Raw genomic sequence first — 16635 nt, forward strand, 5'->3', positions numbered from 1 at the left:
TCACGGATATTCAGAGATTTCCCAGAAACTCAGAACTTCCTTTTCATTCTACGGTGAATGGTTAGCCAGCCTTAAAAAGTGGTCTTTCACTCACCACCCTTTGAAAGCACCTATCCTCTTGGTAGCTACACAATGTAAATACTTCTTGGTGTTCGTCCTGTGGCTTGGTGGATTCACTTGCCAGTGCTACCTTTATGCCTACTTCCTCATGTTGCATGCTTTGGAGAGCCAGTCTGGGACTGAGGGCCTCTCCCAAGGCCCCACAAACACAACTCTTTTGATGAGATTGTGAGTGAAAAATCACTCTTGCGATTATTTTAGACTTTCAGATACACCACTGTCCCATGAGGTTCTCAACTGATTTAAGGTCACTCCATATGTGTTTCTATGGTTGCTTGGTGGACAGACATGGCCTTGTGTTTCAAGGGGATCTGTTTTTAAGGGCTCAGATGGCTTAGCTCTAAAATCCAGCTACCATCCTCTGCCTCACAGAGCTATCTCTCTAAAATTGGGGACCAGGGTAACAATGCAAGAAACCATCAGTCTTCTGCCTGCCTGCCACCCTGGACCATTCTCAGGGCATGGGCATCTTGTAAGCAGTTATACAAGTGTTAGCTGTCATTTCAAGCCCACTTCCACTGGCACCGTTTCAACTGCTGTTATAGATACCATTTCTGCACCCTCCCCTCTATGGCCTAGTGTGAGTGTTCTACTAAATTTCAGTATCCTTGTAATAATTGCTGCTTCAAGTGTAGCATTAAAGATTTATATGGTAACAAAAAGCCTCTTGTCTAAGCAGGTAGGGGAAAAACATATAGGGAGTCTAATCTTCTAATTGCCTAGGAACTGGCAGGTTACTTGGCTCTCCAATTAGAGAGCCTTTGATTTAAGTCAAGTAGCAAATCTATTAAATCTGATACCTCAGAATGGTCTGAGTAGCCATACTGTTATAAACTACTTTAAAATGGCAGTAATCGAAAGAATCCAGGATAAGATAAGAAACAAGCCTACTCACAGGGTCAGAACAAATAACACAACTGGCTCAAAATATGTTAACCTTCCAAATCCAAAACCATGGAAAAGATAGCATCAATCAAAAGGATTCCTACTCTCTGGCTTCCAATAATCTTAATTCCAGCAAAGCCAATTCTCAGTGGCAACAAAAATGTCTGGCTCTGTGTTTTGCTTGATTTTGTTTTTAAACCAGCACTTTCCCCCTAATTATAAGATGTATTCATGCTTCATGAAGAAAGCTTGGGGAACAACACAGCAAAGTAAATGTTACTTAAGATCTCACTTGCCAGCAATGGCCACTTTAAGTATTGTAAAATATGTCTTTCCTTTCTTTTACATTTACATAGATAATTTTTTACAAAAATTATGCACTGATACATACACAAGGTCTTTTGGTCTACTCATCTATTTATTTCATTTAGCAACAAATTATAAACATATTCCCATAACAATAGATATTCTCTTTAATATATTGCCTAATGGCTACATCCAGCTCCACCATTTGAATGTACTATAATCCCCTCTAGTTAGACGTTAAGGGCGTTACAATGTTTTTCTGTCATAAGTAAGGCTTTGATGGACATCTTTATATGAATATCTTTAACTTCATCTCTGATTGTTCTTAGGACAACCTCTTAGAAGTTTACTTCCTATCATTAACATATACACATACTTCTAATCTTAGGCAATCTTCAAGTTCTTCCTTTGGTTGTATGTATTCAGGAGTAATTTCACCGCCAAACAATAACACAAATGTGGATGCAAAACAAAAGAAACAAATATGCCTGCCGCGACCCAGAAACAGATCACAAATTAAAGCTGTTTGTTAAGGAAACCTGTAAAGGCTAGACTAGAGATGAGCTATTTCCTGAAAAGCCAAATAGAGAAAATGATCTATCTGCTGATGCTGATGGGGAGATTCAAGAAGAGTAACCAAAACACAATTTCAAATTGAATTTCCAATACATCCAAAAGCAAATGCCATGGAGGAAGGTAACACAGTTGGGAAAGGCACAGGTACACGGTACAAGAGCAATGCATTATTTCCACTGAGTAATATATAAAATTGCAGCAATATGTGTTGATTAAATTGTCAAAGATAAAATGGCTAGTGATGTGAGAGTCACATCTGTGTTTTTGTTTGTTTCTTTATATGCAAGTTAAGCATGCATACATTTAAAGAGTGAAATCGTTTTAAAAGGTTTATTACAGAAAACAGCAGTAGTCACACCCATCTTCTTTCATTTTTTTTCCTGGTCAGAGGCAACCACTTTCTTATTTTCTAGCTTTCTCTCTTGCCATTAACCTCCATATCCCTAATAGCTTATTTATATAGTTTTTTAACCTAATATTTAGGTAAAATATTTTAATTAAAATATTAATATTTAATTGTTAAAAAAGGCTTCATGAATATTTCTTCCTTCCTTTACCGTTTGGGTAGAGCAGAAAACGTTATTAAATCAGATTATTGAGGTTATTTCCTCTTTTTTTTTTTTTTTAGATAAAAATCATTATACTTTGTCTTTCCACTACGGAAGATGAGAATTTAGCTCTCTTTCACTCCAGTACACTCACACATCGAACAGACCTGTGGTTGCCAAGGGGGAGGGGGTCAGGGGAGGGATGGAGTGGGAGGCTGGGGTCAGCAGATGGAAGCTATTATATATAGAATGGATAAAAAACAAGGTCCTACTGTAGAGCACAGGGAACTATATCAATATCCTATGATAAGGACTTCCCTGGTGGCCCAGTGGTTAAGAATCTGCCTGCCAATGCAGGGGACACGGGTTCGAGCCCTGGTCTGGGAAGATCCCACATGCTGCAGAGCAACTAAGCCCTTGCACAACTGTTGAGCCTGCGTTCTAGAGCCCACGTGCCACAACTACTGAGCCCGCGAGCCACAACTACTGAAGCCCATGTGACTAGAGCCTCAACGAAGTGTAGCCTCCACTCGCTGCAACTAGAGAAAGCCCGCATGCAGCAACAAAGACCCAACACAGCCAAAAAGAAATAAATAAATTTATTTATTTTTAAAAAATATCCTATGATAAACCTTAATGGAAAAGAATATTTTAAAAAAGAATGTATATATATATATATATATATATATATATATATACACACACACACACACATATAGGTATGTAAAACTGAATTGGTTTGCTGTATAGCAGAAATTAACATAACATTGCAAATCAACTATACTTCAATTAAAAAAAGATGTAAAAAACATAACACTCACACATCTTCTCAGTATATTATCTATCAGTCTATTTATGTGTGTGTGTGTGTGTGTGTGTGTAACTTTGGTTAGATCAATAATGAGTGATTGCATTATTATAATAATAATATTATTCCGTGATTATTTTCTGCACAATTTTGTTTTCCCAAGAGTTAATCATTATTTTCTTTGCTTAGTTTTGTATGTACTTACTATTGAGTCAACCTCAACCTGTCCACCAATTTCATCAAGAATTGTCTACAGACATTCAGCTGTCTGAATCAAGACATTCAGATGCATCGACTCTTATGTCATTTTCATCTGGAAGTTCTCTCTCCTGGAAACCGCAGCTGCTCCAACCCATGTGGATTTCCTCATGCCTCACACAGGTACCTCACCCTCGTCCAGAAGGAGGCTCTTCATGTTAGATCTCCTGTTCCCTAAAATCATGTCATCCTTTTTCTTGATTTATTCTGCCAGGAGATTTTCAACAAAGAGTGCTTGGAAATTAAACATTCTGTGAGCCCGAAAATGTTTTTATGCTACCCTCTGGTTTGAGATTTGACTAGATATAGAGTGCTACTCTAGAAATAACTTTCCCTCAGAATTTTGATGGCTTCAATCCATCAATAGATTTCAGAATTCTTATTGAGAAACTAAGCCATTTAGATTTCCAATCCTATGTAGCTTGGTTTTCCTCTCTGGAAGCCTATGGTCTCTTCTCTTGAAGTAGTCTGAAAACTAATGATGACGTACCTTAATGTGGGATTATTTTCACCCATTGTTCTAGGCACTTCATTCTGTGAAATTTTCTTGAATTAATGATGATTTCATTTCCTCTATTTTTCTAGTCTTATCTTTTCTCTGTTTTCCCTCACTCCTGCCTTTTTGCTCTACTTTCTGAGTATTTTGCAACTTTATCTTCCAACCCCTCTAGTGAGTTTTCCATTCCAGCAATAGTGTTTTTAATTTTCAAAAGCTATCTTTTATTTCCTTGATTTTTTTTTATAGCATCCTCTTCTTGTTTCATGGATGCCTTCTTCGAAATTATTATAGTTTTAAGTGTTTTCTCATCCGGTCTCTCTCCAATTTATTTTTTTGCTATTTGTTTGCTTTGGTCTCCATCTTTATTTTTAAAAGCTTACCTCAATTGTCTAGTAATCCTTGGTTGTCTGCTCATATTTAAGAGCAAAGCTTTAAGCTCTGCTTATAAGCGCTGAGCTCATGGATGGGGCTTATTGGATATGGGCTTCAGTGTAAGAAGATCTGGCTGGGCCATTACCTTAGGGAAACTCTAGTATTAATATCTTTATGTGTTTTCTCTTGAGTTGATGAAATTTCCCAGAAAAGGATTATCTGCTCTCCTGACTGTCTGTTAATATTCCAGAAGCTTAGCGAGGGAAGAGAGCTGGGAGTCAGTCCCCTTTTTCTACAGGATCTCCACTGTCAACTGTGCCTGGTATTTCCCCCTCTTTTATCCTCTCTAGAAAATAACACTCATCTTCTTCCAGAATGGGTAAAGAATAGTCCCTGGAAGTGAGAGTGGCATGGACATATACTACCAAATGTAAAATAGATAGCTAGTGGGAAGCAGCCACATGGCACAGGGAGATCAGCTCGGTGCTTTGTGTCCACCTAGAGGGGTGGGATAGGGAGGGTGGGAGGGAGACGCAAGAGGGAAGATAAGTGGGAATATATGTATATGTATAGCTGATTCACTTTGTTATACAGCAGAAACTAACACACCATTGTAAAGCAATTATACTCCAATAAAGATGTTAAAAAAAAAAAAAAGTCCCTGGGCTACACAGGCAAGAGAAGATGTTCTGAAAGCAAATTACCTCTTTAAAGGACTTTTAATCAATATTCATGTTTCTAGCCTCACCTTCAAACCCAATTCCATAAATACGTGTATCATGGATTCCTGAGCCTTTGACTGTCCTCTAAAACATTGAGCTGCTTTTCTGCTCTCCCCACCATTGGCCTAGGATTCTGCCGCCTTGGGTCAGCCAAGTAGTCAACAGTCATCCAAGTGCTTACAAGCTTCCAAAATTTGTTGCTGTTATCTTTTCATTTCTGTTGGGGTTGTGTCATGTAAAAAATACTGTCATTGTATTGGGATTTCAAAGGGAAAAACAGAGATGCATGTACTCCTAGAAGCGGAGAATACTTTTAAGGAAGAGAAATCACAATAGGAACAACCATTATCACAAAAATTCAAAGGGCAATAAACTGAGGGGACGGTAAGGTTATGAACAAAGATGCTCCAAGCTTAGCTCTTTCTCCTAAAGAGTGAAGCAGAATGCAACTGAATCACAGAGGAAGAGGGAACACCTCATGATAAGTAATTAGATTTGGAGGAAACTTTATTACATTGGGTGATTTTATCTGCCCCAACCAATAAAAACAGCTACAACTTTCATATTTGAATTCTGTCTAGTATTGGTCTAGATAACTCACCTACATTAACTCATGTGATCTTCATGATGTTATTATCCTCATTTTCCAAATGAGGAAAATAATGCACAAGAAGGTATATTAGCACATCTAAGATTATAGAGATAAAGAGAAAATAAGGATTTGAGCTCCAGTCATTCTGACACTAAACTTACGTCCTTGGGCCATATTCATAATGTGACACTCATAGGCTATCTTTCTAATATTATACTTAAAATGGACCAGACATCCATATTTTCCCCACAGTTCCTCACCACCTCACTCCCACTAACACTTAGACTCATGTGTTTCATATTTCTTATTTTCCTTGTTGGACTATTTGCTTTCTTTCCTTTGTTGGGAGGCTGGTTTAATTCCTTTAACTTCTCATTCTTCAGTTAGTTGAGATCCATTTCTCACACAGGATGATCAGGGTGTGGTTCTCACTGATGTTTGTAGATAATGTAACTCAATCCAAATACTATTTTATGGTTTATCTGGAGAAATTTAGCAGTTTATAAGGGGGGAAAAAGCGACTTTACCAAATATAATGGATTAATAGCCAAGGACAAGAAATGATTTCTTTTGTGTATAATTTATAACACAGAAAATGTGTTTTTGTCTCTGACTAGTTTCTGGTCCCTGCTGGGATGAACCAGAAATTAAGTTCATTGGCACTCTGGTCTTATACTTTTTCTTCAACTCTTCTTTGAGGTTTTATTTTGCTACTCAGGCCTTCTTGCTATGCTAATGCCTCTTCCCAGAATTAACACTTTAAGATAGTAATATTCTACAGTGGGTGTGGTCCAGTATAAGATCAATGAACCAATGTTGCCCCCCCCCATTCAGAATGTCACCACTGACTCTTCGCAATGGCCCTAGGCACCCTTGGGCACCATGCCAGACCTAGAGTGGGGAGAAGGAAGAACACAAATATGGGAAGAAAAGGTAAAGAGAGACAGAAGAAGGGAAGGCAAGAAGAAATGGAGGAAGGAAGAGGAACTGAATGAAACAAGGGTGCCCCTGGCTAAGCATGACTAACCTGGTGATGGGGAGAAGCTCCCAGGGTCATCTGGGGCTCCACATCTGACTCCACCCTGGGGACTGGGCAGACCATCCCAGGTCCAAAGGACAGGAGTCTTCACCTTTCATTTTGGCCATAATATGGTTTCCTCAGTTCTTCTGTCGTTGATTTTAACCCATTCTGCCTGCCTTTTCACTTCAAAACTCAGTACAGTTGTCCCTCGATATCCGTGGGGGATTGGTTCCAGGACCCCCTCAGATATGAAAATCCACAGATGCTCAAGTCCCCTGTAGTATCAAATGGCATCGTACAATGAATACAGTCAGCCCTCTGTATCCGAGGTTCCACAGTCAAGGATACAGAGGGGCAACTGTAATTACATCAGAGTCTGGGCAGGATATAGCCCTTCAATGTGATTGGTACAGCCCACAGAGTATTTTTAACATTGCATTTGGATGCCTTTAGACAGACCTGCCCTTTCCAATGCCTGGGGCTCCCCCGCCTTGTTACAGCCTCCACTTCTCTTAGAGCTTAAGTGGCCTGCTTGGCTTTTGAATGCCTGTGAGCATGTGACACCTGCCTGATACCCTGTGTGCCCTCCTAAGTGCTGTTTCCTTTGTCCATATTCTTCACCCGCCACCAAATAGTGAAGCGGCTGAAGAGGAAGGAGCTCACGGTAAAGGTGTCTCCCTGCGGCTCTGTTCATCAGAGAGGTAACAGGAACTAGATGTGTATTATATTAGCTGCCATTTATTGAGATCCTGATATGTGCCAGGCCCTGCCCTAAACACTTTACATGTGATAACTCATTTAATCCTAAAACACATTAGGTGGGGATAGATGAGGAAACCAAGGCACAGAATCGTCAGCTTGGCCAGATTCACCACATGCAAAACCCAGGACTCCAGCCCCTTCTGACTTCAAGCCTCTGCTCAATCATCACAGCCAAGGTCACTTGCTGCCGTCAGCCATGGACCTCTACGGAGTTTATTAAACTGGGAAAGTCGAGGCCTCTGGATTCCAAACTGTATTCACTCAGTTCCTTAACTCATTTCCTCCCTGAATGAGGGAGCATATCAGGCAAACAATTTATGGGGTTCTGTCTCTAAAATGCGAAGAACGGACCACGTGTATCCATTTATCACCCAGGGGAGCCTCTTTCGTTTTTTTATGCATTTCTTCACCAAGAACCAGTCAGGATTGCAACTCTCCTAAAGAAAGGTCAGGAAAAAACACTAAGCAAAATTGAAGAACATACCTTTCAGAGCAAAGCAGTAGCTTAATTTATAAAGGCCTGGGACACGTTCCTGGGTTTTTTTTCAAGGAGGTCTTTGAGCGTTGCAGGAATGTAACACACCAGGCATAAGCCATTTTCTTAGAGAGTCCAGAAGTTTGCAAGACAAAACATTTGGAACTGCTTTTGAAGGCCAGGTATTTAAAGTCCCCAACATAATGACTTATTAATAAAGCTCTCCGCTGCTCATATGTGAATGTTATTAACAAATCCGATTTAATCAGTCAATATAATCTGATTACCTGGAATAAAAGAGGCATCTAGATCCCCAGTAATTCGCTGAACTTGCACGACACCAGGGGATATCTATGCTGCAAACCCAAATAAAAGTATTTTTGAACGTGTGTGTGAGCGGTCTGATCCAGGCCCAACACCGTTCCCAGGGGGCTGTTGGCTTCTAGATTCATCCATACTCAACAGCAGCCTCACCAGGGGCCCTGTGTGATCCAGCCAACTCCTGCTGGCAGGATAGCTCCCGTCCCTCTGCCCTCCCCATTCTGAAGTCACAAACCTGTGTGATCTCCTCCGGACCCCCTGAAGCCGTGATAGGGGCTGGGCAGTGGAGCTGGAAGCAACCTTTGTTGGAGCCACAGGGACAGAGAAGCAGGGGCCGCCCCCTGGGGCCTTCCTGCAGCCAGAGCAGGTCAGGACACCTGTTCCTGCCTCCAGAGCTTGGGGCCTGAGGATCACCTTGTTCGCGGTTGGTCTCCACAGTCTCCTGGGGGATTCAAGCACATGGCAGCTTCCGTCTTCTCAACCCCAAGTTTAGGCAATCGCTGGTGGAAAAAATGGTGAGAATCAAGTAAAAAGGCCCCGTTAACATTATTTCAAGACTCCCCAAATCCAAGGCTCTGATCCACTTTTCCAGTTGTATTTGCCATAATCCCTTGTTTTTCCTTTCACGTTGCAACCAGCCCTGAGCTCACTTTTCATGTGTCCATTGCGCCTCTGTTTCTGCTTCTACCAGACCCAAAATGTCCTCTTCCTTACGCTCAGGACTGGGTGGAGTAAGCGGGGAGGGGGCTGTATGTACCACTCTTTCCCCAGCCCCCTCTCCTTTGGTCCTTCTACAAAAGTCAGGCCAAATCTCACCTCTGGGGCTCATTCTCAGACGACTTGACCTGTAGGAATTTTTGTTCCTAAACTCTGATGCTACTTCAGTGAGTCATTTATTTAACTTGCAGTGAGGCTGTTTACACTCTGACCTCAGAGCTAAGGAAACAGATAAAGAAAGCATGGTTCTTGCCCTCAGTGGGCTTCCAATCTAGTGGGGAAACTTACTGACTCGGACCTGGTGATATCACAGCATGGAGGTGCTGAACTAGTCATGTGAACAAAGTTGTTGGAGAGCTTCCCAGGGACGAGAGGAAGATCTCCGGCAACCGTCAGCATTCAGCATGAAATCCATCACGGGGATGACAATGGTTACCCAGGGCATAGCTTCCTGGTGGATTCAGCCACGTTCTGCTTTTACTTACATACACTTCAGCAAACAGTTCACGATATTTTATTTGGATTTTTTAAATATAAATTTATTTATTTTTATTTATTTACTTTTGGGTGCGTTGGGTCTTCGTTGCTGCGCACAGGCTTTCTCTAGTTGCGGCGAGCAGGGGCTACTCTTTGTTGCAGTGTGCAGACTTCTCATTGTGGTGGCTTCTCTTTGTGGAGGAGCACGGGCTCTAGGCACACAGGCTTCAATGGTTGTGGCACGTGGGCTCAGTACTTGTGGCTTGCAAGCTCTAGAGCTCAGGCTCAGTAACTGGAGCACGGGTTTATTTGTTCTGCGGCACGTGGGATATTCCCAATGCTCAAACCTGTGTCCCCTGCATTGGCAGGCAGATTCTTAACCACTGCGCCACCAGGGAAGCCCTGGATTTTTTTAAATCTCGCCATAAATGACCCTCCTCTTTTCCTCTTGCTTCTGGTTTAGAAGCTCTTGGTCCTACACATATCACTGGTCACTTGCATGTGCCTTGCTGGCGCTCCAATTTAGGATGTTAACAGCCATTGAGAGTTAACAGTTACATTCCCACACATCACCATCCTGTGGCCACAGGAAGATGGAACAGGGACCGGCCAGGCTGCCGCCATTCAGAGGGGGAGTTCAAGCATGCCTGCAGTCACCCACTGCCCTCCTTCCCCCTCCACATCCACTCCCGGACCATTGCTGGTAACCATAAAATCAAATTCCTGGCTTGGAGGAGCGGCTTCTTAAAAGCAGATCTGCAAACAAATTAGGAGGAGGACCTATTTCGCAATTCAAAGGCTCTGCATCTCGGGATGTGGTGTTTCTCTGGAGGGCAGGTTTGGGGTGAGCTACAAAGCAGTCACCCGTTTAGAAAGTTCTGGTCTTGAAAAAGGTTGCAGGAAGGCTGCTCTCAGAGGCCCCCCCCAGGTTTTCCAGGATGGAGTGGCCACCTTTTGTTTGAATAAGGCTGCTTGGAAAAACACCACGGATTTTCAGATGTGTCCCTGAAGCCCCTTGCGCCTGGCAGCCCTGCTGTTAGTACTGAGGGCGCTGACCGTACCTTCGGAAATCATGAAGAACACTTTGGCCAATGGTGCCAGCAGGGGAGGGAGAAGGACAGGTCTGAGTCTGTTTGCCTCAATGAATGTTAGTAACTGTCGCCGAGGGGACCTTGAATTGCACCCGGGCGACCAAGCATGAAGAGAAGAATGGACCCCAGGCTCTGTCGAGGGGCTTGACCTGCCCTCGGACGCTCGATAGGCAAGGATAATACCCCGTCGTTGTGTTCCCCGTCGGCACTGTCCTGGTCTGGTTTAAATAGCCTGGGCAATCCGGACTGTCTTACATCTGGGACTGGTCAAGTTTCTTTGTTACGAGTCATTTCCCAGGCTCACATAAACGGAAAAAACTGATCAGACGCCTGCCTGTTTGGTCATCTCTGCCCCTCGTCACACAAGGTGATGGGCACATGGCTTTGTCAGGCTGCGAATTTATTGGCTTAACTACTGATGGACAAGGAAAATAGCCAACATCTTCACTCGTCACGGTCATGACACAAGTAACCCATACGTTCATCCTGCTTTTCAAATGATGTGCTGTGAGATAGAGATAGTAATTGTTTGATGGGGAAATTGAGACTCAGCGCATTTACATTCACTAGCAGGAGAGAGTGGAGAGAGGTTTTGTGATCTTAAAACATAAGGTTTGTGTTTCCAGCCTTGAGTAAAAATAACTAGTGAAGGTAAAATAGAAATCCGATTACATGCTCTTATCTAACAGAGAATGGTAGGAAGAGTCATGTCCATCATTAGAATTCCAACATTCTTTCGATTAAATAACATTTGATGAGGTCCTATAGCGTATACTGTGCAGACTCTAAAATTGTAGGGCCTGATGAACTAACAAATCTCTTTCTCTCTCCCTCTGTCTGTCTCTGACTGTCTGTCTGTTTGCCTCTCTCCTTCCCTTCCTTCCCTCCTCCTCCTCCTTCTTCTCTCTGTCTCTCTCTGTCTCTGCCTCTGTCTCTCTCTCTCTCTCTGTCTCTCTCTCTCTCTCCCCGTCTCTTTCTCTCTCTCCCCCTGTCTCTCAGAAGCCAGCAACCAGACATATTCAGGAGACCTCCAGCCTGTAAGGACTCATTCTTCTTCTGAGGCCTCATGCCCTGAATATCAGACCAAGAAGGGTCAGCGTTTATTTGTTTTGGGCTGTTTCATTTGTGCAGGCTGTTTCCCTGAGGTAACCCAAAGCAGCTCTTAAGAAGCGCAGGGGGCAGGCGGGATGGGGTCAAGCTCTGGGCCTCCTTGTCTGAACTCTGGCTCCTGGGGAGAAGGCCCTCATTTGTGTGAAGGTCTCCACAGGCCCCAACCATGGATTGTTTATTTACATTCAAGGAACAAATATTGAAAAATGAAAACCAAAACCAGCAGGAATTTAGACAGCGAAGTTCTGGGTGGTAAGGCAGAATCTGTGATGAATTCGCAAGCAGGATTGCAGAGAGGATTTCATCCTAATACTGAATATCTTTGAGAACGGACACTCCCTTTTCTCAATGCCGTGTTGTTTCCTCAGCACTTGGATTCCAGGTCCCTGTTCTTTCCTGCTGAGGCTCTATCTTGCTTCCAGTTATTGGGTGCTTCCTAGATGCTATTCTTTGTACCAGAAGCTTTACATGCTCCCCTCATTTAATTATCACAATCCAATGAGGCAGGCACCATGACTATGCCTATTTTACAAACACGGAAACTGATACTGAGAGAGGTCAAGTCATTTGCTCAAGGTCATAGAGCAAGTGAATACAGACCCTGGAGTCCAGCTCACGTCCATTTGAGTTCACAGCCATGCCACTAACCACTGAGCTTCACTGCCTCCCCATGAGACCACTGCTTCCTGGCTTCTTCTTTATTTTCTTTTTTTAAGTTGCTCTTTTGCTTCTAAATTGATTGCATTTGGAAACAGCATGATGTATAAACCCGTATCCTTCCACTTTTATTTTTAAAGAGCTTGCTATAGTATTCAGGGTTTTTCAACCTCGGCGCTATTGACATTTGGGGCTGGATAATCCTTAGCTGGGGGGCTGTATGGTATATTACAAGAGGTTTAGCAGTACCCCAGGCCTCTATTTATTACATGCCAGTAGATAGCACCCATCCTGCCAAGTTGTGACAATCAAAAATGTCTGCAGATAGTGCCACATGTTCCAGAGAGGGGGCAAAATCACCCCCCAGTTGACAACCACTGGGCTAGCGTTATACCCAGCAGCTATTTAAAAGGGGCAATGGATTTCAAGTTCTCCTTTCTCACCGTTCCCGTCGGCTTACTCCAGAAAGTATTTTCAACCTTCCCTTATGATAGAGTATCCAGGCAGTAAGGTTACATTCAACTAACCCTCAAGAAAAGAGCCCAGGGACTTCCCTGGCAGTCCAGTGGTTAAGACTCTGCACTTCCACTGCAGAGGGCACGGGTTCGATCCCTGGTTGGGGAACTATGATCCCGCATGCCATGCGGTGCAGCCAAAAAGAAAAACAAAGAAAGAAAGAAAGGAACCCAAAGACTATTTGAGGAGGAAAAATTCTATGACTTTGGTGGGCAGGACAGCAGGGAAACAGGTCTGTGACCAGCGCCAAGACAGCCAGTGGGGCAGCCGGCAGAGGACCTGGCAGTGAGAAACAGACCACCAGCCATTCTCTTTGGCATCAACATCCACTGCATCTTTTGAGACCCATCACACCGCTTCACTATTTGATTGCTTGGGAGTCTCTAATTCTAGACTCTAAAACATGTGTTGTTTGTGGTTGTCATTGTCACAAGTCCCAGGACCCTTAGGATTGTGGCGCAGATGGTTAGATTTACGAAACGACAGAAGAGATAGAAAGTATTGTGAAAGTGCTCATGTTAATCCTGCTGCAATTCACCCTAATCGAGAGACCTGTCATCGCCCTAAATAACAGGATTAATACAACTTTTGGAGGGTGTCTGAATAGGGGTTGTATTCCCCTATTCCTCAGGGAAACTTTTGGAAAATACCATATAGAGGATTTATCTGAGTGTAGGTTTCTTCAAAAAAATAGACCCTGAAAAAGGAGTTGGATGCCAGTGGTTTGTTTGGGAGGTGATCCCAGGAAGCATGGTAAATAGGAAAAGCAAGGCAGCGAAGGGAAGAAAGCCAAGAAAAGGTGCTTTAACAAATGGGTTACCTCAACGGGCAACTGAGGGTCCATCCCCCTGGGGTCCTCTGAGGGACTGTGTATAACACACCTTAGGATTGTGCCCCAAGGATTAGAAAGCTGGAGTACCCATCTACCGTCATCCCTCATTGGTTTACATCTCCTGGGGACATGAACGCCAGGGCACTTGTGGACATGCCAAACTCCTGGGGGGAGAAAATGCCCTCAGTCAGAGAGAAGCAGGCAGTTGAGTTGCATCAGTTACCAATGGCTGAGTAACAAATTACCCCAAAACTGACTGGCTTAAAACAACACATATTTGTAAAGTTTCTGTGGGCTGGGAATCCAGGTGCAGCTGAGCTGGGGGTTCTGCTTGGGGTCCCTCATAAGGGTGCAACCAAAGTTACAGCTGGATCCCACTACTGGGCATATACCCTGAGAAAACCATAATTCAAAAAGAGTCATGTACCACAATGTTCATTGCAGCACTATTTACAATAGCAGGACATGGAAGCAACCTAAGTGTCCATCGACAGATGAATGGATAAAGAAGATGTGGTACATATAGACAATGGAATATTTCTCAGCCATAAAAAGAAATGAAATTGAGTTATTTGTAGTGAGGTGGATGGACCTAGAGTCTGTCATACAGAGTGAAGTAAGTCAGAAAGAGAAAAACAAATACCGTATGCTAACACATATATATGGAATCTAAGAGGGGGAAGAAAAGGTTCTGAAGAACCTAGGGGCAGGACAGGAATAAAGACACAGAAGTAGAGAATGGACTTGAGGACACGGGGAGGGGGAAAGGTAAGCTGGGACGAAGTGAGAGAGTGGCAAGGACATATATACACTAGCAAATGTAAAACAGATCGCTAGTGGGAAGCAGCCACATAGCACAGGGAGATCAGCTCGGTGCTTTGTGTCCACCTAGAGGGTTGGGATAGGGAGGGTGGGAGGGAGACGCAAGAGGGAGGAGATATGGGGATATATGTATACATATAGCTGGTTCACTTTGTTATACAGCAGCAACTAACACACCATTGTAAAGCAATTAAACTCCAATAAAGATGTTAAAAAATAAAAACAGTTACAGCTGGGTTGCAGGCATCTCAAGATTCGACTTGGGGAAAAGATAACTTCAGGCTTGCTCAGGTGGCTGTTGGCAGGATTCAGTTCCTCACAGGCTGATGGGCTAAGGGTCTCAGTTCCTTGCTGGCTGTTGATCAGAAGGCCTACTTGTCACATGGTCCCTCCATTGGGTAGCTCAAAACATGGCAGCTGGCCTTCCTCAAAGAGAGCAAGAGAAGGCAAGCATGACCAAGGTCAGAGCTTCATAACCTAACCTCAGAAGTAACATCCATCACTTTTGTTGGATTCTAGTCATTAGACGTGAGTTGCTCAGTCCACCCCATGCTCAAGGAGTGGGGGTTATAACTAGGCATGTAACTAGGAGACCCCTGCAGGGAGCTATTTCAGAGGGTGCCTATCTCAGGAGCGGATGAGAATTGCCCACCAAAGCTGTCCGTGACCTCCGGGCTGAGACAAAGGAATGTGGCCGGGGCACTTGCATCCACCCTACGGATATAACTTCATGTTGTTACATTCTCCCTGGTTAATGGGAAACATTCTAGTTGTCTTCAAACTGAGAGGCCCTGGGACACAACTTATCTTTTAATTGAAGTAGAGTTGATTTACAATATTATGTTAGTTTCAGGTGTACAGCATAGTGATTCAGTATTTTTGTAGATTATACTCCATTATAGGTTATTACAAGATAACGGGTATAATTCCCTGTACTATACAGTGTATCCTTGTTGCTTATCCGTTTTAGATATAGTCGTTTGTATCTGTTAATCCCAGTTAAAAGGTAAGTATTACTATAAATGGGGACATTTCATGTACTTGGTGCAGACCGACAAATCCGAAACTGACTTGAACAATGTGACAGGCACTGTGCTAAGTTCCAGAGACACAGAGTTAAATCCTCAGGGAGGCTACTGTCTGCAGGGGCAGGAGGCGGAAGGATGTAAACCTAAGGCTGCAGAACAGGACCACACATGCTGTGCTAGACAGAGAAGCATCAAGGTAGCCACATGGGCATCTAATTGCAGCTGGGTGGGGAGAGGTGATGGGAATGACCTGGGAGGTGGCGTGAGGAGGGGGTGACATGCAAATCTTCCCGCTGTTACGGAACACTGCTGCCTCCCCTTCCCTATAAGATGATCCTTGTAGGATCACCAATATTCCTACCATGTGCCTTCATATGCTTAGTCTTTCATGAAGATTTAGTGTCAGGCACTTTCCAGGGGGGCCATGCTTTCCGAGGGATGTTCTGCCCAGGCCCTGAAGAAAACCAGGAATAAAGGTGAAGAAAAAGCAAGAAGGAAGAGAACGGCAAAACCAACACCACAAACACATCAGGTGACAAGCAATTCCCCCTCCTCCTGCCAATTATGGCCCCAAAGCAGCCGCCTGACCCCCTAGCCAGATCATCACCACCTCTCCACTGGTCACTGCGAGAGCCCAGGTACTAATCGAATCTACACCTGCCCACTGATAACATTCAAACCACAAGAGCCTCCAGAGCAAACAACTCGCTACTGTGAGAGCATTTTTCTTTCCCCCTTTATTTAAGAAAGACCTTATCTTGAGGTTAAATCCATTATCCTGGACATTGGAATGAAGTCCAACACGTGATGAATAACCCTGTTGCCTAATCTCCACCTCTTAACCATTCAGACTAAAAGGAAGGAGGCCCCAGAGGTAAAAGGGGGGGGAAATTGAGTCACAGAAATTAATGGCAGCCCTCTACAAGTGTGCCTCTTTGGACAAAGCCACATCTGATTTTCTCAACACCTGTTCCCTCTTCTCTTCATTAATTTTCATTCCTTTGATCTTCTATTTTTTTCTGTTTTTTTTTCTTTTTTCCATTCCTTCCCCTTATATTTCTTTTTATTTTTGAAAACTAGCTTCTCATCAGTCACTCCCTTCAGAGTGTGATTTAAATGA

The 16635-nt window shown here is 43.4% G+C and overlaps 1 long non-coding RNA gene across 1 annotated transcript in view; it reads right to left on the reverse strand.

Annotated features, from left to right (window-relative positions):
- The window catches only part of LOC309647794, a 36984-nt gene extending 20907 nt beyond the window's left edge, over positions 1-16077 (reverse strand). The window contains exon 1 of the long non-coding RNA XR_014256302.1: positions 8501-16077. This is a non-coding gene — a long non-coding RNA (uncharacterized lncRNA). The remainder of the gene's footprint in view (positions 1-8500) is intronic.
- Between the last annotated feature and the right edge of the window lie 558 nt (positions 16078-16635).

The sequence above is a fragment of the Balaenoptera physalus genome, assembly GCF_965194825.1.
Source record: "Balaenoptera physalus genome assembly, chromosome: 18".
NCBI lineage: Eukaryota > Metazoa > Chordata > Mammalia > Artiodactyla > Balaenopteridae > Balaenoptera > Balaenoptera physalus.